The sequence below is a fragment of the Tamandua tetradactyla genome, chromosome 10, assembly GCF_023851605.1.
Source record: "Tamandua tetradactyla isolate mTamTet1 chromosome 10, mTamTet1.pri, whole genome shotgun sequence".
Taxonomy (NCBI): domain Eukaryota; kingdom Metazoa; phylum Chordata; class Mammalia; order Pilosa; family Myrmecophagidae; genus Tamandua; species Tamandua tetradactyla.
The window spans coordinates 1,183,369-1,207,228 of NC_135336.1; the positions used below are offsets into that span (position 1 = coordinate 1,183,369).

At 40.4% G+C, this 23,860-nt stretch overlaps 1 long non-coding RNA gene across 2 annotated transcripts in view; it reads right to left on the minus strand.

Moving 5' to 3' along the window:
* The window catches only part of LOC143648132 (uncharacterized), a 71,543-nt gene extending 50,849 nt beyond the window's left edge, over positions 1-20,694 (minus strand). For both annotated transcript variants that reach the window (XR_013158409.1, XR_013158407.1), the window contains exon 1: positions 20,505-20,694. This is a non-coding gene — a long non-coding RNA (uncharacterized LOC143648132). The remainder of the gene's footprint in view (positions 1-20,504) is intronic.
* Positions 20,695-23,860: the final 3,166 nt, after the last annotated feature.

Sequence of the window (23,860 nt, forward strand, 5' to 3'; positions counted from 1 at the left end):
TTATGACGGCCTAACTCAAAGGTATCATTTCCCCTCTTGGTGGCAAGATGACCACTTGTATTCCAGGCTAACCTGGGTGGAAACCCAAAGGAAGAAGATACCTCTTCCCCAGTAGCTTACAAAAAAGTTCAGCGATTGTTTCTATTGACCTGTCTTAGCTCATGGGCCAATGCACTAATAACAGTGGCCTGGGAATGGACTATGCAGGCTCTCCCAGCCTGGGTCTGGGATAAGCACAACACAACAAACATGGACTCAGGGTGGCCAGGTGTCTTCCCAAAGGAAAAGGTGTATCCAGTGATTGGTGATGGAGAGCAGACCAAATCACCATCTTCTGTGGGAAGGGGACACCAGTTCCACTAGCAAAGCAGTGGACATAGGTGAAATGGGAGCCAGAAAACCTGACTTTGGTAAAAGTCTTGGCAACTGCTAGTCTTGTGACTTTTGTTAAATATCTTCATTTCAGTGGGACTAATCATGCCTGCTTACCTTACTCACTGGGCTTTTGTGAGAAATAAGTAGGATGACAATGTTCAAAACACTTTGCTACTGTAGAGCATGGCTTAGACACATGTGTGAACTCCCAATCAGACTTGGATTTCAGATGAACAACAAGTAAATTTTGGTAAATATGCCCCCCTCCCATTGTTGTTTATTGCATGGGACCTACTTATACTATAAATTGTTTGCTGTTTATCTGAAATTCAAGTTTAACTGGCATATATATTTTCTTCAAAATCTTGCAGCCCTCCTGTGATTATGACCTAAGACCAGCACATCCCCCTCTTATGCAGGTTGTGCCTTTGTCTTCTTTAGTCTCCTGGGAGGGTCAGGGAGAGGGTGGTCTCTAAATGTCTAGAAGTCTGGCCAGTATGGCAAGGAACCCCCCAGGCTGCCATGGGACTCCCAAAGGGGGCCACCCTGAGATGAAGCAGACAGTGGGTATGCCCAAAAGGGAGGCCCAAAGCATGAACCATTTTCCAAATGGGTAAAGGGGATGTGACTTAAATATATTGAGTCATGAAGGGAATGAAGGGAGGGAGAAGAGTCTCTCCTCCAAATCCCAATTCCCAAGTGCAGGGGGCATTTTTGTGCAATTTAAAGAAAATTGCCTGAGACTAAATAAAGGAAGCATGACTTCATGAAATTGGGATGACACACATGGAAGTCATTACTTAAAGACCCAAAATACATGTGTGTGCATGGAGAATTTCACCTCACTCATATGTTTGTAAACTGCTACTATTTCCTCTGTGCATGTGTGTGGGCTGGGGATGCAGGAGTTTACTGGTCAGTTCAGGAGATTCGTGAGTTACAGGTAAGGAAGGAAGGCATCAAACATTAACAATATGAACAAAGTACCAGTGCTGCCTGTGGCAGTTGGCACGGCTTCCCTAAGCTGAGCATATCCATTTCTCTGTGTATCTTCATTTGTATTTTCATCTACATCTGTCTGTCTTTCCTCTATGTTTTTATCTACATCCACAACCCATACAAGAGGGGCATGCACTGGTCTTAGGTGTACCTATATCTGAGTGTGTAAGTCTTAAAGATTTCCCAAATGAATACAAGCTTGTAAGCACCTCCAGATCCACATAAAGACAGGACAGAATCCCAGAGTGACATTTGACTTGAGCATTGAAGCATGGATGGAAAGCCAGCAAGTGAAAGGAGTGGAAAAGCACATGCTTGGTGCAGGAGAAGAGAATCCTGAGGATGTCACAGAGCTTGATGCAGCCAATTCTCATGACAGCTGCTGGCCGGGTCCCGGGTGGCTGTGCCTTGCCATGCTGTGTCATGCCCACTGGGATTAGGTGTGGGTCTGATGAGGGAAATGTCCACCTCTCCTAAAGCAGCAGCTGAAACAAGGTAGATGTCAGGCAGCCCTTTGGGGTGGAGGAAGCCTGGGGTGGGCATCTAGGACATGGCAGGGAGTGGCAGCATCCTGCACGCTCACATTTCTGGCTCTTGTCTTTTGGCCACATCCACCCAGACTGCGCGTCCCTCCTCCAGCTGATGTGCAGTCCCCTGAGGCCACTGGGACTGCAGACTGGAAGGAGGAGGAAGGGAGCAAAGTCACCAGGGCTTCCTGGGGAGCCCCAAGCCACATTTTGGCCTGCAGCTTGCTGCAGGGATCGTGGCTGGGTGGCCAGGTGGGCGGAGGGCTGTGGCTGGGCTAAGGACACCGCCCACCCATCTCTGGCATGTCATGTGAGAAGGCAGGCAGGTGGGAGGATGGCAAAAATCATTTGGGGTCAGAGGGAGGCCTCTAAGTGAGAGCTGATGTCTGCATGGTAATAGTGAGTTTGGAAAGGACACGCTAATGAACAAGCCATTTCTGGGGTAGATTTGGCAGAATTTGGTGACCAAATACACATATTGGGTGACAGGGAAAGGAGGTGACATATTCATATCTGGGAGGCTGGATGAGTGGCAGTGTCTTTGATTGAAAGTGAAGTGAAGGAGTCTGGAATGTCTGCAGCCTTTTGAGGTGGTATGAGCAGAGAGTGGAGCTCGCGGGCACCTGGGATGGAAGAGGCTCATCCAGAGAGCCAGGATGGACAGCACCACTGATGGCACAGAGAAAACCAGCACCTATGAGGTGAGAAGGGCAGCCTAGCAAGCACAGATGAAGGAGAGCCAGGGACAGTCCGGCAGTCAACATCAAGGCAGGAGAGAGTTTCACAAGTGAAGGGGCACAATTTGGGCCTCTAACTATGACTCCGCACCAAAAAAGAAGACCTGTGGCCTCTAGGGCTGGGGCAGGGAAAGTTCATCATTAGACTGGGACATCCTATTGTGCCAAGAAAAGGGGAAATGCTCACAAATTGTTGGACATCTCAAAAGGACACCAGAGGTAGCTCAAGGGGCTCCTGCTAGCTAATTCCAGGGCAGTTTTAGCATCAAAATACACTGCACCACATCAGAGAAGAAGGTAAGTAAGAATCCGCTAGTCCATGCTGAAAGAAACAAACGCACAAATACCTTCTTAAGTTTGGGGATATGAGGAAATCTTCTCTCCAAAAAATGCCAACCACAAAATGTTGCCGAATGAAAGAAACCCCCACATCGTGGCAAAGCCTCCCCGAGAGTTGATTATTCATTAGTCAGAACACAGGATAACTTAACATCAGAGAAATCTGGCAGACATGGCCTGAGCCAGTGATTAAACCTAACAGTCTGCACTGCACGTTGAGGGAAAGTAGGCTTATTACTTGCTACAAGATGTGCTGAGAAGGACACAGCATTCATGCCCAAAATGATGCCCCCCAAACTAATCATGAGGAAATGATCAAATACAAATTGAGGGATATTTTCCCAAAAAAGATCAATGCCACTAAAGACAAAAAGTAAAAATTAACTCAGGGGGACTGTTCCAGATTAAAGAGGATTAAGGGAATCTAACAACTAAAGGCAATTCAAGATTCTTGATAGTTCCTGCAGTTTTTCTGGATTAAAAAAATAAAACAACTGCAAAAGGCACTTTGGGAGTAATTAGAGAAAATTTATATAGGGATGGTATTTGAGGTAATAAAATTGTACCATCATTATATTCTCTCTGAATTATAACTATATTGTGGTTGTGTATGAAAATATCCTTGTTCTTAGGTGATACGTGCTGATACATTTAGCAAGGAAGCTCCTTGATGGTTGCCTGATTCACCTGTTTCAGTGAAACAGTATGTACTAGAAGGACAGAAGGAAATGCCCACCTGTATGTGTTTGTATGTGTGTGTGTTCATTGTACCATGCTTGCAGCTATTTTGTAGGTTTCAAATTTCTCAAAATAAAAAATGGAGAAGAAAGAAAGGTCAGTCGGGCATATTGTCAAACATTGCAGATAGGCTTATGAATCTATTTGTTGTATCTACACACATACACACAATATACATACCATCATCCTGCTATTTAGAATCTATCCTACAGGAATGAGAGCACACATTCATAAAGATGAATGCTTAAAGCCTCTTTCTGCCTCACAACCAAACCAAACAATCCTGAAACAAACTGATTATCCATCCAATGATTAAAATATGGGGCATTTATAAGATGGAAGTTTATGTAGCTATTAAAAAGAATGCCTTCTGGCAGAATGACAAACCCTCCCACCAGAACTGCTGGATCAAAAAAAAATTTATGTGCATGTTGTGCTGGCAGGACAGTAAGTTCTACTTCGAGACCAGCAACTGATTATCATGGGGAACCCAGAGAGGTAACAAAAGCACAGAAGCTAGTTCTACCTTGAGGGAATTTGCTAATACAAGTAAATTTGAATTTCAGTTTTACAGCCTCCAGGGGTGTGGGGAGAGATTTGGAAGTTCAGGTCTGTCCAGTGCTAAGTATAACAGGAGCTCCTTGCCCATACACTGGGTGCCCAAAGGGCTATACCCTCCATGTGAACTGCAGTGAAAATCCATCCTTGCCTCTGGGTACTATGAGGAAACCCCACCTGTCTTGGATTTGGAGGGAGACAGGAAAGGGAAAACTACCCTGAAAAGGTATAACCCAGAAGTAAGCTTTGCAGGCTAAGTTTGCATTGTCACCTAGTAAGGAAAACCTCAAACTGAGAATATAGTAGTCCTGGTTCATAATTTCCTAGGAAATTTGTAGAAGCAAGAGGAAATAATCCTACCTTTAAAACAGATCCCAAAGAATTCCTGTAGATGATATTCTGAGTAAATATAAGCTTACTTAAAAATTTAAAACCTCACACAGAATTTAGCAAAAATCAACAGACAATGTAATAACTGTAAAAGTTTAGTCATTAAAATGATCAGGAATAGAATGTAACTTAAGTGTGCTTCTATGTCTAAAGAAATAAGCAAAAGGTTTGAAAGTATGAGGAGCATGCAGGAGAATACAAAATAACCAGATTTTTAAAAGAATCAATTAGAAATGTAGAAAAAAGATAAGGATTAAAATTAAAAACTCAACAGGTAGATTTAGTTAATGGCAGATTATATACAGCTGTAAAGAGAATCAGTTTGCTGAAATACATATATGAAGCCATTATCCAACATGCAGCCCAAAGAGACAAAGAAATAAAAATATGAGAGCACAAACAAATGGGAAGCATGGACTGAAAAAAAATCACAGAGTTTCAGAATAGCAGGAGAGAGTTAATAAGCCATAATGACTAGAATTTTTCAGAACTGATAAAAGAGGCCAATTTACAGGTTTAGGAAGTGTAAGTAATCTTAAGCAGGATAAATAGCTTTTTAAAAACACACATTTAGATGCACTTTGGTGAAACTGCAGAAAACTAAAGACAAGAGACAATCTTAAAGGAACCAGAAAGACAGATTGTTTAGGAGATTAAGGCAGACAGGCAATTTATTGGCTTATCTATAGCAATAATTGCATGTATTCTCATGATCTTTAGAGAATTGCCTTTTACATTTATTTCTTTAACTCACATTGAATTGGCTGTTGCATATGATGTGTTAGAACTAGAATTTAGTTTGGTTCTTTTCTTCCTCTATGAGCATCCAATTTTTCAGCATCATTTGGCAGCTCTAACAACACCCACCCTCCCCTCAGCTCTGATCTTAAACCTCCATCCTCCTCCTACTCTCTCTTAGCAATGTGGTCATAAGCCAAGCCACGGTTACCATCATGTAATGCAGCAGTCTGGGAGGGAAAGTCCTCTCTTCTTGGTTCTTCTTTAACAGTGGAGTGGCTCTCCTTATCCCTTTGCATCTGCCTAAATGTTAGAGAATCTGGTATGGCTGGGATTGCAGAGAACCTGCACATCAGTTTTCAGAGAAATGACATTTTAAGAAATACCGAGTTTTCAGACCCATTAAAATGTTGTATCTTCATTTATTTGAATTTTCTCTGAATGAATCAATACAATTTTGTAATTTTATCAATACAATTTTGTAACAATAGAGGTATTGTTAAAAAATTTCATCCACAGAGGTATTGTTAAAAAAAAACACATTTTGTTGCCCTTGTGAGTGATAGCTTATAAAATTTCATTTCGGCTTGCTGCTGGCATATTGAAATGATATTTATTTTGTAGAGCTATATTTTTTCTAGAAACCTTAAATTTAATTTATCTGTGGCTTCTTCTAACAAATATGGACATTTTTGTTTGTTTTCAAATCTTTCTTAAATATTTTTAATTCTTTTCCTGTTAATACTTTCTATTACCTGTTAACTTCTTATTTTACCTGTTTGTTTTCTGATTTATATGCATTATTTCTCCTTCCCTTCTACTGAATTTTGATTGAATCTTTATTCTTGATAATACAGTGTGTTAGTTAGATTCAGTTGTCAACTTGGCCAGGTGAGCATACCTAGTTTTGTTGCTGTGGACATAAGCCAATGGTACATGAACCTCATCTGTTGCTAATTACATCTGCAGTTGGCTAGAAGGCGTGTTGCTGCAATGAGTGATGTTTGACTTAATTGGCTGGTGCTTAAATGAGAGAGCACAATGTAGCATAGCCAAGCAGCTCAACATTTCTCATTTCAGCACTTGCATCTCAGCCCAGGCCTTTGGGGATACAGAAAGAATTCATCCCAGGGAAAGTTGTTGGAACCCAGGGGTCTGGAAAGAAGATCAGCAGAGACCATCCTGTGCCTTCCACATAAGAAAGAACCTCAGTGGAAAGTTAGCTGCCTCTCCTCTGAAGAACTAACAAAATAAATCCCCTTTTATTAAAAGCCAATCCATTTCTGGTGTGATGCATTCCAGCAGCTAGCAAACTAGAACATACAGAGATGTGATTCATGTATTTTTTACCTTCCTTCTCTTCCAATATAAGCATGTAAGGCAATAAATTTCCCTCTAAATACTGTTTTAGCTGCATCTTTTTATTCTATATACTTCCTAATTTTTATGATGATTTCTTCTTTGACCCATGATGATTTATAAATAGTTTTAAAATAGCTACACAAATAAGACTTTAGTTTTTTTTTTAATGTTTATTTCTATTTCAATTGTTTTGTAGTCAGATAACTTGATCTTTCTCACAGCAGTCCCTTGGATTATGCTGAGATTAACTCATGACTCAGTATGTTTTCAGTTTTTTATAAATATTCTATGGGTCTTTGAAAATAATTTGTTTTATGATTGTTGAGGATATGTGCCCCAGGAAGCCACGTAAATCAAGTTGATATTTTTCCTATGGACTGTGATGTGATGTGAAAATGTTTGAAGAAGTATCATAAAGAAACCAACCTACCACCCCCCAAAAGAAAAATTCTTAAACTGGGAGAAAGCATTTGCAACACACATAACTGACAAGGAAGAATTAAGTATCCAACATATATTATTGACTCCTAAGATAAGTCAATAGAAAAATAAAATCAAGTAATCCAATTAAAATTGCCACCAAAACTTGAAATGACATTTATAGATGAATCTTATATGGCCATAAGGTATGAAAAGTTTTAGGAAATACAAATGAAAACAAACAAGAGTCCCTGTTGAACATAGATTGACAAAAACCCAAGATCAGTAACCTCTGCTGGTAATGGATGCAGGACAAGAGATCTACTTAGGTGGGCCAGGTACACCAAAACTTTGAAGAACTATTTGCTAATATTTAGTAAATTTAAAGATGCACATACCAACTGGCCCAGTGATTAAACTCCTAGGTATTTGTCCCAGGGAACTCCCTCCACAAGAGGCAAGGACAAGCATGCTCACAGCAGCATCATGAATGAATGAGTAAATAAATGTGAAAACACCTCCTTAAAGAGTGGAATAGAGAAATAACTCATAGTATAATTTACAAAGGATTGTTGTTACAACACTGGAAATGAAACAGTTATAGCTTCAGGCAATCAAACAGATACAGCTCAGGACAGAATGCTAAGTGAAAGGAGAAGAAGCTGTAGGAATGCATATGGTACTATTCAACTTATATAATGTTCCAAATGCGCAAAATGTAAATAAAACATGGGAAAGTTGAGAATATATTAATGGAAATGCGAATGTGCATGCTAATACCATAAAGAGAGGCAAGGAGACAGTGAGCAGAAATCAGTGGTTGCTTGTGAGAGGGCAGGAGATGGGGAGAGAAGGAGAAGACAGAGGGTGTCTCCAAGGTCTGCAAAGTTTATGGTAATTTGTTTTCTCTTAAACTCTTTGTTGCATTCCAGGGCACTCATCACTTTGTGATTTGTTATAATTTACACTTACATTATACATTTTTTTTGTGTCTGCCTGTAACCTCTCTTTCCCAAATCTGTTACTCAACAGCATCAAGAATGTTCTTGTCAATGCAAAGATTGGCCGGGACACTCCATTTAATAAAATCTTCTATTGACACTACTTATCCCACGGATAAATAGCAAAGTGTCCACAGGCCTCTCTTCATAGTTTGTGGCTGTAGGCTCCCTTTTGCCACCCCCACTCCCTCCTCCTTCCAGCCACTCCCCACCATTGGCCCTTCTCAACACCTTTTGTAATCTCACTTTCTTTTCTTTCTTTTTTTACTTATTAATTAAAAAAATTAACAACAAACAAAAATATTAACATATATTCCATTCTACATATGCAATCAGCAATTCTCAATATCATCACATAGTTGCAATTCATCATTTCTTAGAACATTTGCATCGATTTAGAAAAAGAAATAAAAAGACAACAGAAAAATAAATAAAATGATAACAGAAAATAAAAGATTATACATACCATACCCCTTACCCCTCCCTTTCATTTATCACTAGTATTTCAAACTAAATTTATTTTAACATTTGTTCCCCCTATTATTTATTTTTATTCCATATGTTCTATTTGTCTGTTGATATGGTGGATAAAAGGAGCATCAGACACAAGGTTTTCACAATCACAGAGTCACACTGTGAAAGCTATATCATTGTTCAATCATCATCAAGCAACATGGCTACTGGAACACAACTCCACATTTTCAGGCAGTTCCCTCCAGCCTCTCCACTACATCTTGAACAACAAGGTAATATCTATTTAATGCATAAGAATAACCTCCAGGATAACCTCTTGACTTTGTTTGGAATCTCTCAGCCATTGACACTTTGTCTCATTTCACTCTTCCCCCTTTTGGTCGAAAAGGTTTTCTCAATCCCTTGATGTTAATTCTCAACTCATTCTAGGGTTTTTCTCAATTCCTTGATGCTGAGTCTCAGCTCATTCCAGGATCCCCATCCCACATTGCCAGGAAGGTCCACACCCCTGGGAGTCATGTTCCATGCAGAGAAGGGGAGGGTGGTGAGACTGCTCATCATGTTGGCTGGAGAAAGAGGCCACATCTGAGCAACAAAAGAGGCTCTCTTGGGGGTGACTCTTCTTATCTTTCTGCTTTAATGTACACTGCATGCTGGCCCTCACCCCTCCCTCACTCTCATAAAGTTTCAGCTCAAACATGTCGCATGAATCCTTTATGAAACCTTTCACTTTGCCAGTCTATACAATTTGTGTCACACAAACCATTCTAGTAATAGAATTATATACCTTTTTACTTCTATCATGACGTGTATGATCATGTCTGAGGAGATGCCTCTTACAGCTTTTTTAGTTGGCAGCCATCAGGAACCAAGAGAACTGGGAAAACATTATTACATGTGGTAGAGGGACCATTGTTCACCCAGCCTCTGATCTGGTAACCCATATGTTAAAGAAGCAAAGGCGCAAGCCTTGGAGAGATGCTAAAGACTTTAGAGGCCAAACTGTGGCTTTCTCCTTGAGTATTCAGCCAACAATAACATTCATTGTTATTGTGATGTTTTGTTGTTGTTGTTGTTATTTTTTTAATTCCCATGCATAGAGCCCTTTGCAGGCATTCTGATTTAATTTGTCTGGGGTGACACCCAGGTATGGGGGGTTTTTTCAAAGCTCTTCACTGAGTAGAGAGCCTCCAAACACCTTTCAATGTCTTATAATTTTGTGTATGTATGTATGAGATAGTAATCACATCTAGCAGGTTCAGTTTGTGAGAAAATTCTTCGTATATCATCCAATTTAAATCCACTCAGCAAGTGTTTCTTAAAAGCCTACTAGAGGGGTAGCACTCAGTCCCATCACGCGCTAAGGAGAAAGAGAGAATGAGCACTCCAGCAAGAAGTTGTGAGAGCCTGAACTTGTAGATGTTTTAAAACATGAAAAATTCCAGGGGGGGATTGTTTTATAAAATCATGAAGTGTACGAGTATTATAGAAACACATCATAGTCATCAAGCATGTTTCTCCAGGGTGTGGGATTTTGTTTTATTTTTACCTTGGTAAGGAAATACCATTTTATTCAAAATTCTTCTATGACATCTCATTTGTATTCTTGGGAGAATATGGCCAAGATTCGTACTTTCTCCTTTAGAGAGATCTTGACCAACAAAGTAGCAACTGATAAGTGTTCTGTGGCTGCCTGAAGGTAAATAAGAAGTCTTTCAGAGCTAGGTGTCTTAGGGTGTGTAGTTTTTGTTTTGTTTCATTCCTTTTTTTGTATGTGTATGTGTGTGTGTGTGTAGTAGTTCTCAATTCAACTCACCAGTATAACTTTAAAAAATACTCAAGTGTGAGCTATATTCCTAGAGATTCTGATTTAATTGTGAGGGTGATATTTTTAAAAGCACCCCAGGTATTTTATAGCTTTCATGTCTCAACATAATGTTTTGAATATATAGTAAGTAGTTATAATAACTGCATAATGTCTTTGTAAATTTTATCATCAGTTTCTGGGTTGGTTTCAATTGATGATTATCATTATGGGTCATGTTTTCCTGCCTCTTTCATGTCTAGTAATCTTTGATTGGATGCCAGACGTTGTGATTTTACCTTCTGGGGTGCTAGATATTTTTGTAATCTTATTCATATTCTGAAGTGTTTCTTCTTTTTCTGGAATTGCAATTAAGTTACTTGGAAAAAGTTTGTTCTTTCTAGGTCTTGCTTTTATGATTTGTTAGGCAGCTCCAGACACTGCTGGGTCTAGGACTAATATTTCCCCACTAATGACACAGAACTTTCTGGAGTCCTGTATCAATCTCTATAAACTGGCTTGTGAGCAAGGACATGGTCCCTGGCTGTATGTGAGCTCTTGTCACTGGGTCACCCTAATCCTTTCAGATGGTTCTTTTCCTAGGCACAGGTGGTTCCCTTACCCACATATGCTGACTAGAATGCTTTCTCTGTCTGCATCTCTCTCTTCTAAAAGGCCATTCTAAAGTGATCAAGGTTAAGAAGACAACCTTGGTTTCGGGTATCAAAAGGTGCCATATGAAGGGGATTTGTCCTTTCTCTACCCCAGCACTACTGCATTTTCTTAATTTCTTTTATTTTTCAAGAATTGAGTCTTAATCTCTCCAGAGTTCTATTGATTGTTGAGTGACTTTGAGATGGGCAAGTGAAACAAACCAATGAACCAATGAATGAATGCACTAAACTATTGATTAAGGAGGTGTCCACTAAAACTGTGGCACAAAGCACTCTTCAAACAAGTCTTCATCGGAGATTGGGAGCTGAGTTGTAGTGAAATTTGGGTGTATCAAACTAACATTACTTCTTTCATTTGTTTTTGTTGTTGTTGATGATGATGAACTGAGCCATAGCTCTGTAAAAAATAAGTACAGCAGTTTTCCCTTTCCAATCCCCACAAAGTAACTATTATAACCTTGAAATAAGCAGGCATTAATTAAGTATCTGAGCATATTGCACTATGCTGGGAATGCTGAGGGAAAGAGGGAATGTAATAAAAATATGTTCCATGTCAGCAATGCTAACTGAGTTATGGAGATGATAAATGCTGTTGTGAGATATTTAAATGGCAGAAGAAGGCTGGACACCATTGAAAAGAACTAAAATTTATTTTTTATTAGTAATGTTTATAAAGTTCCATGACATCAAGCCACATAGTGTCAATAAATGGTACCTATTATTATTATTAAGGAAATCAAAATCACACCTACTTGGATGGCTATGATAAAAAAAGACAGAAATGACAAGTGTAAGGGATGATATGGAAAAATTGGAAACCCAGAACACTGTAGTTGGGAAAGTAAAATAGTATAGCCACTTTGGAAAACAGTGTGGCAGATAATCAATGAACAGAGAGTTACCATATGACCCGACAATTCCACTCCTTGAGAAAGAGAAATGAAAACACAGAAACACACAAGAACTTATACATGAATGCTCATAGCAGCAGTATTTGTAATAGTCAAAAGTGGAAACAACCCAAATATTCATCAACTGATTGATGGAAAAATGAAATGTGGTATATGCATACAATGGAATATTATTTGACCATAAAAAGAAATGAAGAATATAAATGCCACAACATGGATAAACCTTGAAAACATTGCATTTCTATTTGTCTATCTTCTTTGGATAACTATTCATACATGTTGCCAAGTTTTAAGTGGCTTAAGTGGGTTTTTTTCCTTTTTATTATTGAATTCTAATAGTTCTTTATATTCTAAATATAACTCCCTTATCACATACATGATTTGCAATTTTTTACTTCCATTCTGTGGTTTACCTTTTCATTTTCTTGATGGTCTTCAGAAGTCCTTCTTTTGTTAATTTTGATGATAGTCAGTTAATCTACTTTATTTTCTTGCCTTTGCTTTGGGTGTCATATCTAAGAAACCCTCATCTAGCCGATAGTCATGAAGAGCTTCACCTATGCTTCCTTCTAAGAGTCTTATAGCTTTATCTCTTATAGTGGGTCTTTGATCCATTTCGATGTTTTGAATTAGTTTTTTGTGTATGGTGTGAAGTAGGGAGACAACTTCACTTTTCAGCATGTGGCTATTCAGCTTTCCCAGAATCATTTGTTGAAAAGATTATTATTTCACATAACAGTAAGAATTTGTCTCTGGCCTCTCCACTCTATTCTGTTGCTCAGTATGTCTACCCTGATGCCAGTACCTCACTGTTTGGATTACTGTAGACTTCTAGTAAAGTTTGAAATCAGGAAGTATGTGTCCTCCAATTATTTTTCATGGTTGTTTTGGCTATTCTGGGTCCCTTCAATTTCCATATTAATTTTAGGAAAACTTTGTCAATTTTTACAAATGGTCAGCTTGAGTTTTGAAAGGGATTGCAGTTTGTAGGTCAATTTGGGAGATATCATTCTTTTAACAATACTGTCTTTTGACCCATAAATGTGGTTATCTTTCCATTTATTTAGGCCTTTTTCAATTATTTTAAACAGCGTTTCAAAGGATAAGTTTTGCATCTCTTTTGTTAAATTTATTCTTAATCATATTATTCTTTGTGTTGTTATTGTAAATGCAATTGCTTTCTTAATTTCATTTTTGGTGTGCTCAGTGTTACTATATAGAAGCACAAATGATTTTTACATATTGATCTTGTATTTTGCAAACTTGTTGAGGGCATTTATTAATACTAATGGTTTTAAATAGTTTCCTTAGATGTTCTACATGCAATAAAATGTTATCTGTAAATAGAAATTGTTTTGCTTTTTCATTTCTGATCTGACTACCTTTTATTTTATTTTCTTGCCTAATTGCATTGGCTCTAGTGCAATGGCTAATAGAAGTGGTGAGATCAAACATCCTCATCTTATCCTTTGTCTTACTAAAAATCCATTCTTCAGGTTCAAGAACTTTCCTTTTACCCTTTGTTTGTTGGAGGTTTTTGAATGAAGCAATATCTAATTTTGTTAAATGCTTTTTCTGTGTCTCTTGAAATGATCATGAGGTTTTTATCTTTTATTCTATTAATTTAGTGTATTGCTTTAATTGATTGTTGGGTATTAAATCAACCTTGCATTCCTGGGATAAATCCCACTTGGTCAAGGTGTATAATCTTTTTTATATATTCCTATATTCTATTTGCTAGTATTTTGGGGAGGATTTATGCATTGATATTCATAAGAGATATTGCTTTATTGTTTTCTTTACTTGTGTTGTCTTTGTCTCATATTGGTGTCAGAGTAATGCTGGCCTCATAGAATAAATTGTGAAGTGTTCCCAATATTTCTATTTGTTGACCCTTAACTTCAGTTCTTGTGGCTCTTGATTCAAAGAAGGACAGTGACATAAAAACATACAGGAACATTGAGTCTCTTCCTTGCATTAGATTTGCATAAGCTTAGTTCCCTAGGACACATGGATTAGTCAGTAGATTTTGGAGGAAACAAAGAACAGACTTTTCTGGTCTCAGATAGATGAGCATCACTGGAAGGCCGGGTAGGTATGATACTTTGAGGAGAAGATTTACTAGTGGGCATGAAAGAAATGGGCCCTTGAAGTGCATACTGGGATGAGTACCAGGAAAGGCAGTGAAAACCCAGAGTGGCTGCTAGTGTCCCAAGACAAAGGTAAACACTGTCTTTATTCTGGGATAGTTTAGAGAAGACACAGCTACTCTGATGAGACAGAGAAGGTGTGAGGGAGCCCCACATTGTTTCTCAGATTCTCTCACATGGTTGAAGCAACAGAATGTTTCCATGTGATATAAGTGGTAAAGAAGGACACTAGACCAGAAAGGCCCTTGAGAAGATGTCAGCATGTTGGCCTAAATGCACAATGACTCAGTAGTTGGCTATGTGGATGGATGACATCAAGAACCCTATAGGCTTCAGACACCTCTATTTTTTGTCAGATTGTAAACTTCTAGAACTTAGCTACAACAGCATAGTAAAGAGAAATGTGCAGAGTTAAAAAGCAGCAATCAAACAAAACTAAGGATAAATTTTTCCCAACACAAGGGAATGGAGTCTAGGGATTAGGTTAGGTTTGGGGAGAATGGGAAATTTTCATTAATTAAATACTTATATCAGTTGGCTGAAGTTCATATCACCCTCTTTAGACTACATCACTGCCTCCTAATGTGAGTGGTATGAAAAAAATGTCATGGAAAATTGTATCAGTAAGCTATTGCTGCATAACAAACAATTACAAAAATCTATGTTGCATGTAGAATAAGAATTTTTTTCTTTTGTCTGTGCTTCAAATGGGTGCTGGTCTTGGCTATGGTCTGCTTGGTAGTTCCTACCTACTGGTCTACCCCACATTCCCCTTTCCCCTCTATCTCACTATCCCTTCTACCTATATTCCACTGGCCTAAGCAAGGAATGTGGCCAAACCCAAAGTCTAGATTCAGGGAAGAAGAGTCTATGTTTAGTGGAATAATCAGAAAATTTATATGATAAGGGAAGAATTATAGGGAAGAATGCATAAGTGGAGCTAATTAATCCATCTGCCAAGGAGGTCCACAGAAAGAGAGGTTAATGCAGACAAGATCTGAGATGAACTTCATGGAGAAGAGAAGACTAGCACTGGCTGTTGAGGAAGGAATTGAGTTTGGCCAGGATGGAACAAGGAGAAAGGTCTTCCCACATGTGGGCCCTGTCCCGAAGCAACATTAGCACAACAGGGAGGAAGCCAAGTTTGAGAGAACATGACTGAAGTGGTAGCTGTTGTTATTTTAGCAAAACATGGACTGAACCTGCGTTTTGTAGACCCAATTGCAATTGACACTTTTATGTAAGGACAAATTAAAATGACTGCTTGATCTTTAAGTGAATATAATTTTCAAGAGCCCATAAGACATTATTGGTTAAACAGAATAAAGGCATTGTAAATTTCCCATCAGGAAACAGTGCAGTTATTCTTTTCTGTAGAAAATAAATACTAAGTTCCAAGTGGTATTTTTCAATGCATCCATTGAAGAACTAGATCAGCCAGTCCTCATCTCCACTGAGTCTTGCCTGGGTGATAGACAACTGCTGAATTACTGTATGCAATGGGTAATTTTACCATCCACAGCCTCACTCTGCTCATTTAGCATTGGAAAATATCAATGCTTTTGTAAAGGATTTTAAAATATTTGACATGTATGTTTCAGTCCCTAGAGTACTGTGAAGGTTGTGCAAAGAAATCTTTGTTTAAAACTCAGATTTGGTAAATGCAGGCACACCTCGGAGATATCAAAGGTTCCATTCCAGACCACAGCCATAAAGCAAATATCACAATAAAATGAGTCAGGAAATTTTTAAAAATTTCCAAGTGTGTATAAAAAATATGTTTACACTACACCGTAGTCTATTAAGTGTGTAATAGCATTATATCTAAAAAAAAAGTACAGGCCTTAATTAAAATGTGACACACAGACACGAGGCAAGCTTGGTATTTTTCCAACACACTGTTGTTGGAAAACAAACTTGTCCCACGGAGATGTGTCACAAGACTTCAATTTGTAAAAAATGCAGGATCTGCAAAGTGCAATGAAAAAAAGGTATGCCTGTCCTGAATAGGGAGTGTGGATGCAGCAAGAAAAAAGTGTGCAAAGTCACGAGTGCAGAAAAGTTTTAGTGCCAGTCTACCATCCTGTCGCCACACACCTGGACACATTTTTGGAGGTTAATAATGTAACAGAAGACTTTCTAACTCGCCATGAACCATGAAGCTTTTCATTGCTGAGAGCCTCAGCTCCTTGATTCCTTCTAAAGAACCCAATGGAAGTCCAGTGGGGTTCATGGAGAGGTGGCCAGGTCAGTGACCAATTTTGCTAGTTGGTTCCATTCCAAAGGAGGCATTGCTTCTGCCAGCAGTTCCAGGACTGTGAAGCAAAGCAGCATCCTGTGCTCCAGGTCCACGTGGGGCTGAAAGGCAGCATTGAGAATGCAGAGACTGAAATTCTGGATGTGTCCCTGGACAGCCACAAAGAATGAGCCCCTTGCAGTGCAGTTCCATCACCCAACTAGAGGGCCACCCAGCCTGGGTTTCCCCCGACTGGAGTGAAGAAGGTTGGGTTTAAGCAATGAACTTTAAAAAGGCATGGGCCCTATAACCTGACAAAGATTTTTAACCAGAATAAACAGAATTCCCCTCACTGGATAGGAAAATGGAGGGTGGGCTTCCCTGAGGAGTCCTGAATTGTATATTAGAATCTGGTTACTAACTACCTCTTACCTGGTTTATGACAAACTGGTTTACTCTAAACTCAAATGAACTTAAGTGCCAAAGGGAATATGCTGGTTTATATACATGGCAGGGCTGTGAAGGGTTGACAACAGTAGATTTGCTTGGGGGGTCTCTAAGGACACTGAAGACCCATTTTGTTTCCACTCACTGCTGTGCTGTCCAAGGCTGGCTTCACCCTAATGTGGTTCTCTCCAGGACCCCGAGATGGCTGCAGCTCCTGGTGTGACATGCATCTCTGTCCCAGGATTCCTGGAAACATCCCCTGATTAATGAGATGGAGACTGGTCCCATCTGTGACCCCAAGTCTGACCCAGGGCCTGGAGTGCCCTAACGGACTTGGCCAGGGGCACAGGCTCACCTGTTGGGCATGGGGTGGAGCCCCCCACCTGGCTTCCAAGAGTGTCTCAGGAACTGCAGGCATTGGGGAGCATGTGGGCAGTGCACAGTGGCAGGTGACAAGTTGTATGTCCACTACAATCATTTCTAGACTTTGTAATTTCACTGCGGATGAAAGTGTCAAATGTGTAGAGAGCTAAAGTGGTGTTACCAGCTGCTTATTCTGATGGTTAATTACAAACCAGCACCAAGAACCCAAAATGCAAGGGCAGCTGACACTTGCCTGCAGTGTTCTTTTCCCATATTACACAAGTTTATTGTGACACCCCCAAAGTAGGAAGGCTATAATCTCAGAATTGAATTATGTATTAAGAAATCTATTAGAATGTTTATATATAAATGTGTAAGTGGGTTTTAGCATATAAAAATAATAATTCCACATTGTCTTTATTTTACCTGTTTGTCTCATTTTAAAGTTCATCAGAGGTCAGCATTGGCCCTCTAGGTGTTTGGGACCCATGACCTCTAACCTTTTCCTAGAGATGGGCTGTAAGATGTTCATACATTGGGAACTTATGGGTTCTGTGGCTAGGTAGGGTGGAGTCCAGTCCTAGGCTTACCATTAACCATCTACTTGACCTTGGAAAAAATATTTAAATTCTCTGTGTTTTGCCTTCTTTGACTTCTTGAGAGGATGATCATTGAACCTACCTCATGGGGTTGTGGGGACACTGAAAGTAGACAGTGCCTAGGTGCTTAGGAAAGAGCACAGCATGTTCTGCTCCATTGCTGCTGGGCATTGCTGGGCATTACATTTTATTGCCAGGATTGAGGAAAAGTTCCACGCTACCACTAGCCTTGGATGGACTCTTTCAGAGGCACAGAGAAAAGCCCAGGTATGCAAACACTCAACTTTGCAAGTGAAGGGAAAACCTCCCTGGCTTGCCTTCCACCCACTCTGGTTGGGTGGGCGAGGTCCCAGTGAACCATGTAGATAGACTCCAGGGCTCTATTGTCCACTCTGGCCCATATCCGGGCCCACTGGGAAGTGACTCTGGAGCACTGCCCAGAAAAAGGCGGTGTCTGGGGCTTGCATGGACCCCAGAATGTGAAGGAAGTGACTGAAGGCCAGATCCAAGCCTGCTAGAGGTGGAGAGACCACATGGAGAGGCCCAATCCCAGGCAGGACCACCCCCAAGCTGTCTTGGCCACAGCAGACTAGCTCGACCTGGGACCAAGCCAAGCAACCCAAAATTTGTGGCAATAATAAAGCATTACTGCTGTAAGTCACTGAAGTTTGGAGTGGTTGTTACATAGTGGTAGGTGACTGACACAGAAGCTGATTTTAGTATTTGCTACAATGAACACAATCTTCCAAATGAAGAAATGCACTTTGCCCCACTTTTCACCATACCTTTTATTGAAAAGGTTTCTGTTCACTGGATTTGTAGCAATCAAATCACCATTCTCTTAGCTGCTCTATCAATAGGTCATCATCCTCTTTCTTTTGGGTCATCAGCTCCAGACAGGTCTTCCATTCTCTGATCTGATTCTAGATGTTTAACTATCCAAGAGGCATTTGTGCATGGATGAGCACTCATCAGAACGGAGTTTGAATGTTCCAGTCACTGGAACACTTATATACACCAGAGTCTTCTAAACATGCTATATTTAATCTTTCATAATGCTCTTGTGGGTAAGCATTATAGATAACATGGCCATTTTATAGATGAAGACATAATGGAACAACTCTTTGCTATGATGAAGGATTTCAACTCAGGCAATTTGGCTCATCTAACCTCTTAATCACTGCTCGAACTGCTGTCAGCCAGCATTGTGCTTTCTTTTTCTCAGTTTATTAATCTTCCAAATCTGATATAAAACCATTTTCTAAACATTGTGGCTATAATTATAAATTAAAACATAAATTTTTATAAATCAAATTCTCCCATACATCCAAAATTGATGATTGTCTTAGTCATATCCTCTCAAAACAGTTAAAAAATGTATGTTTGCTATGGGAAATTCTCTGAAGTGCCTCAAACACTTCAAGACACAAGCACGTAATTACAGTATTATATAAAATCAGATCTAAACCTATGCCATTTAAAATCATTTCAAAATATCAACACACCATGGGCATGGCTCACCCTAAGCATCCCCCAACTCATTTCTAACCTTCTGGGTATTAGCATCGTCTCACGAAACACTAAGAAAGAGGATGGTGATCCAGGGCACTTGGGGATGCAGGCTTTAGGTTATTTATCAATAGATTCATGTTTTTTTGAGGGGGGTTCTCAAGAACTGGTTGTAGCTTCTAAGGTGATTCCAACCCCAGCCAGCAACTGTGCACCCTTATAACCTAAATTCCAATAAATGAGAATTACATATATCCTAATGGGGCCACCTGCTCTTTTAGTATTGCAATCATATTTAGTTATCTGTATCTTTTTATTTGTGTGTACTTGATTTTTTTGGGGGGAATGCATGGTCCAGGAATTGAACCTGGCTCTCCCTCATGGAAGGTGTGCATTCTACCAGTGTATCTAATATATATACATCTATTTTTGCTTGGGCATGTACTGGTCATCAAACCTGGGTCTCTGGCATGGCAGGGGAGAACTCTGCCTGCTGAGCCACTGAAGCCTCCCTGTATTTAATTTTTAATTATGAAAAATTTCAAACACAGAAGAAGGAAGGATGAACAATGGACATTTACACACATAGCACCCTGATTTAAAATTTGCTAACATTTCATCATAATTTCTTCACTTATTTCTCTTTTTTGAAGCATTTTAAAGTAAATTACAGTCATCATGTCATTTCCCTGAAATACTGCTGTATGTATCTGTAAAATAAGGATTTTTTTCCTACATAAGCACAATGTCATCATCACCCATACAAAACTAGTAACGATTCCTAATCATATACTCCCAGTTCCTTTTCAAATGTACCCAGTTGTACCCTACCTTGTTTGGGGTACAAGCAAGAATCAGGCTTTCTATTTGGTTGTCCTATCTGATAAGTCTCTAATTTTCCCATGTCATTGATTTATTAGAGAGACTCATCTGGCTGCCTGATAGTAGACTCCACATTCTGAATTTGTCTGATAATGCCCTCATTTCAGCTTGTGTCTCTTTTCCCTGGCATTTCCTGAAAACCAGAAGTTAGGTCTCAAGGCCTGATTAGTAAACACCATGGGGCAAGTCTAATTTCAGGGTGATGCTATGTACCCCACATCATGAGATACATGGATGCTGGCAGCCTCCCCAGTAGGACATTAAGTTTTACCTTTGAACTGAGGTGGTACCTGTGAGATCCCTCCACTGGATGAGTCATATTTCCCTCCATTAACCAGCAAGTGGCCTGTGGCAGTAGAATCAGGCATCAGTATTCTGGCACCTTTCATGGAAGGCTTTGCAATGTTTATAATCTTTTCCATTTTGAGTGTCATTATGGACCTGTAGCTTTTTGCTGAATTGACCGGTTACCCATAATGTGGGTTACCTTGTCACAATATGTCCATTGTGAGCCTCTTGGGTAAGCTCTCCTAGCTGTTGGACACCATCCCCAAGTATTCTAGAAAGAATTCTCACTCTCTGACAGCAAGGTGTTATGGTCATCTTGAGTTTCCACTTCCCGGGACATCAAATCAATAACTCTCCAAGGACCTCTGAGCCTGTCATTGTGTATTAGTTGGCAAGGTCAAACCCTGGCAGCTCTGGGTATGTATCAAAGTGTTCTACGCCTGCACTGATGGAGGAGGGGAAGACACTGCTTCAAACAGAAGCTCAGTTTAACCATCCCTAAATCCATTAAACAGACTTTATTCCAAAGTTTTAAAAATGTCATTACTTGTCTCTGTATGTTTACCTAAAATTTTGCTGTAATTGTAATTTTAATTCTCAATGGCCCCACTGACCCCCAACCTTTGGTTGCCTGTTGACATGGTCTGTTCCTTGCTCAACCCAGAGCCCCCTTCCCTCCTTCTGGAAGTCACTTGGTGCCTGGCACTGTGCTGTGCCTGGGACAATGTGAGCAAGACAGACAGAGTGCTGGTCTTTTTGGGGGGACCTCTCAAGGGCTTGTCAGCTTTTCTCTGTGCTGCCTCCGCTTGCCCTCCTCGCCTGCTCCCATGGCCCACACATGCTCACCTGTGCAGCATCCTGTGCCCCATGCACTCACTGGGTACCCCTCCTGGTCCCGACCTGTGGGGGTGGGTGGGGGTGGGTGTTCCATGCTGGGGGTGTGGCCCACCCAGGGGTGAGCAAGGTGTAGGCTTGGGACCTAATGCTTTGGCATATCCAAAGTAAACCTACCCAAGATGTGGGGGTTGTAGACCACCTGGATCTCCCTGGGAACCCCCTGCCCCTGCCTCATGCCCCACCTTGATTCTGCCAGGACAGGTTTCTTGGCTCCCCGCAGTTGACCCTGCTCTCCATGGGGCCTTTTAGGGTCTTTTACAGGTCAGAAAGCCCTGAGGGAAGCACAGGAGCCATTAGCATGTGGGTGCCCTTACAGTACTCCATGCCCAGGTACCTCCCAGGGCCCCGCGAGGATGGAGCAGGCACAGGAAGGTGAGCTATTTTTCCCACAGAGATCGTGTGTCTCTGAGGCACCCATAGTTTCCCAGTTCCTTAAAGGTGATCTTTGGGCCTGACACTAATGAGTTCCTCCTTGTTCAGTTAATGGACTCATGTCAAATTTTTTTGATGTTATTTTATTGAGATATTTAATTTAAAAATTCTTTTGATTTTGAATGAAAAATGTTTTATACTATATATTAGCAATATAACAAAACAAACAAAAATAAATAAAAGGTCACTCCCTCTAAAACCTATAAAATACCGCCCAAACAAGGAAACTCTACTAACACACATTCACAGTAAAAGGAGGGAAAGCAGTGAGCACGCAGCCAATGGATGGTGTTCCTGCCAGTGAATAACCACAGCTGCACTGATGAAAAAACAAGATATTTGTCAAGAACAATTACCCATTAAGAGACTTGATTCTGGAGGATTTGCTAAAAAAAAAAAAAGAGTCAATCAGAAGTAAAAAGTTGCTTTGCTACATCTTGGAGGAACTATTTCTGGGGAGAGGGCTGAACACAGAGTGGAGCCCCCCAGGCCGAGGGGTTCACAGGGTCTGCAGGAGGGCTTGGGGGGCCATGGGTGAGAGTGGGGGAACTGTAGGGGATGCAGGTGGGTGTGGGGGGCTTGCAGGGGCTGCAGGCAGTGGTGGTGGTGGGGCTGTGGCCATGCCAGGAGGCCAGCGCAGGACCCTGCTCAGAACAACCCTGCAGAGCAGAACTGCCTTTGCAATCCACCTGAAGTAGGTAACCACGGACTTGGGAAGATCCACTTTCTTAGAGATTTATGCACATCCAAGTTGAAACATTCAAAGTTTTTTTTTTTTTGAAATATTCTTGAGTACCCTTTGAATGACCCTTTCAGGTACAGAGCCAAGGTGGTTTGAACTGCTGGGTCCTTCCTCTTCAATTTGATAATTCAAAGGTAAATCCCATTGAATCCATTCTCTGTTGATTGGCTAAAGTCATTTTATTTCTTCTTCATTCCAGAAGAGCCTGGAAGCCTGATGATATCTGAGAATCTGTGCTCCACACGTCACTGCAGAGAATCAGAGCTACTTTTACCGAGCACCTACTATGTCCCAGGCACTTTCATAATCATGTATAACCTCCCACCCTAAAAGGGAGCCATGCCCCAGGAGGAGTGAGGAGATGGGGGCTCAGGACAGTGACACACCTTGTTACAATAACACAGCAAGTAAGTGGCAGAGCCTAAGGATGGTCTAATCCCAAGGTTTTCACACTTGATCTGTCTAATTCCAAGGTCATCTTCTTAACTGCCCCCCCATCGGCCCCCATATGCCTCCCTTGCCATTTAGAATTGGTGAGTGTTCAGTCACCCTCGGTCATGCCTCACTCCATGTCCCTTAGTTTTCCCAGCACTGCAAGATTCCCTCCAGCTACAAACAGACTGCACCAGATCTTCCAAAGAACCAATTTTCCTCATTTCCTCTGTGAGCGTGTCTGCAACAGCTTGCCACTCTCCACGCTCCAAGCAGGTCTGATTTTCCAGAACATATATTCCCAGCTGAATCTTTAGAACCCTTTGCAATGTCACACCAGAACTGAGGATAGAAGTGGGGGTGGGGGTGGGCAGAAATATGATTTTTATCAGTCCAATATTTTATAATCCCCCCATGCATGCATTTTCTCAGCAATGGGATTTCATTGCCTGATTAGAAAACTGTTTACCATGCTTCATAATGGCTCATCTCCTTAATGTTTCTTTATTGGATAAATTATAAGTTGCTTCTGATGGTATACTTGCCAAATCTCAATATTAATTGTGTATAGGTCCCTTTTCAGGCCACTGGGTAATTATGTCTATTTAGAATTTATCTCCATTGTTTCAACAATGCGCTATCATTGTCTCTTGTTCAGTGTTTTGCCTCCAGCATAAAGAAGCCAAACAAAGAATTTCAAAATGTTGGCAAGAAACATTCATCTAAGCAGATATGATACCTTAGAAAAAAATGTCTGTCTGCAGCACTCCACCACATGCTTGTTTTCCCTTTCATAACGTGTCAGAACAGATTTGTTTGTTATTTCCAAACCCATG